This window comes from Wasmannia auropunctata, unplaced genomic scaffold, assembly GCF_000956235.1.
Source record: "Wasmannia auropunctata unplaced genomic scaffold, wasmannia.A_1.0 LD335902.1, whole genome shotgun sequence".
Lineage (NCBI taxonomy): Eukaryota > Metazoa > Arthropoda > Insecta > Hymenoptera > Formicidae > Wasmannia > Wasmannia auropunctata.
In genome coordinates, this window is record NW_012026988.1 from 39,629 (window position 1) to 42,014 (window position 2,386).

Here is a 2,386-nt window from a genome sequence, read left to right on the forward strand (position 1 = left end):
GAGGAAAACCGAAAAATAATATCTAATAGATTTTAGATGAACAGTTCACTTTATCGGAACAGGAATACTCTTTCTGTAAAAGTTTTTGCTTAGAATATGAGATTAGAGGAAATTTCACTTTATACATAGAATATTTTTTTGGGTGTTGTAATCTTTAAATATTTTTACAATTAAATTTTGATATTATAATTAAAAAAAGCACTTAAGATTAATAAATCTTGTGTACGTGTTCAGATATAGATATATATTCAGTTACTATGTACGTTTACCTTAATATGATTAATTCTTGCCTTTAGTTTTTTGCTGAATCTATGTGTGTAGACACAATCGTATAATATTTGCAATAAAGAATCACGTACTGAACGCAACCATTGTGAATTCTGGAGAGGTCTATCCAACTTAATCTTGCCAAACACTTTTATTTAGAAAAACATATTTGATTGATATAAATGTATAATTTAAGTAATTAAACATTTTCTTAAAATTACATTACATAAAAATAATAATGTGATGCCAAAGAATCGATTTACAAAATCTATATGACAAAATGTTAATCTCGTAATCAGATTAAACGAAACAAAAACGATAAGACAATCCTTATGAAAAAATATTGAATTAATAAAAAAAACATTATATTGGAATATAGTATAAAATATTGGATTTAAATGGTTTTTATAATAATTTCCAATGTTTTTTTTTCGTAAATTCAATAATATTTATCCATAAGGGAGCTCTCACAGGTTTTCAATAATGTCTTACAATTAGTCACAAGCATAAAGAGAGATCCTTTTCTAACGCGAATCCTTTTTTTAATGCTTGAAGAAGGCAATAAACAGAATATAAAAACGTGATCTTTGCATTCGCAAGTTACGTCGCGGACGAGAACGGGTATCGGGCCGGATTCAGACTAGGAGCTGCCGCGACCGGCGTAACGACAGGGTCTCGCATCAGACCCTTGGAACTCGCCATCGGATCTGCCATCGGACCTTCGAAACCCGCAATTGGACCCTACATCGGATCCCCGGGACCAGGAGGCCCCACGTATCTGCCGTCGAAACCAAACGTCGATCGGAGTTATTTACCGCCTCAATGATCTTAAAAACTGGCTTCCCGAATATGCTTCCGTTTTATGAGCAGGCAGAGGAATCGTCGGATCAGGAGAGGCTCCTCGAGGGTATCTCTCGCAAAAAGCTGAAATAAATTTCTCTGTACAGAAATGTCGGGGCACGAGCAGTCTTCAAGCTACGACCGAATTAATTAAAGAAGAAAACGAGATTGAAGGATACATGGCAGAATCTCATACCTGAGCTAACTTCCGTTACTTGTTCTTGACAGTTTTGATGCTTGTGTATAGTATAGTTATAGAAAGATATTTAATTCAAGAGCCTATTAAACTAAACGAGAGAAAACATGAAATATTTAACTAACTTCGAGAGCGCCTTTACGGTCACGGCTGGATCTTAGATGCCTAATAAATTCTATGTATGAATTTTTTTGAAATCCATGTATGTACAGCCGTTAAACTGCGCGCCGATTAAATGTTCGGACTTGAAACGCAATTATTAGCTGCAGAGGCTGGAATAGAAATATTATATCATATTGATCTTCCTAATCAATCGATGCTTATAAGCAGGGTTGGCAAGTAACGCGTTACTTGTAACGTCGTTACCGTAACAATTACTTTTTTTCAGTAACGAATGAGTAACGACGTTACATTTCCTTATGAGTAACGTTAACAGTAACGCAGTTACATTTTTTGGATAACGGTAACGATTTAATTAGTTACTTTTATCGTTACTTTATTTCTAGCATCGCGTATAGATTAGGGTGCATTTCTAAATACACCGTGGGTGAGAATTGATTGAGACTCAATCAGAGTCCTTCATATATGTATTATTTATATATTGTACATCTATATTGTATGTATACATACGTGTATATTAGGGTGGACCTTATTTATACTTGGTGGAAAATTTTTTCCGAATTTTTTTCTTGACGTACCCCAAAAGTTGTTTCATTTGATGAAAAAAATTTTTGTAAAAGTTGAGCTCGATCAGATAACAGAAAGACGTGGCACAATCCTGTTAAAGTTGAAACAAATATTTTTTTCACAAAAAATGGGGAAATTTGATGAAAAGAATTCTGAATAAAGATTAAATGATTTTCTTAGTAAATGTTGACCAATGATAGTATGTTTTTTAATAAATATAATATTTTAAATCGTATTTTAACAAAATATATTGTATATATATTATATATGTGTATACGAAATATATCGTATTTTTATATTTATAAGCAAGCAGAAAAATAAAGATATCAATATATTGCTTGCATCTATATATTTTACAATCTATTATAATATTTAAATCTATTGTAATTTTACAAA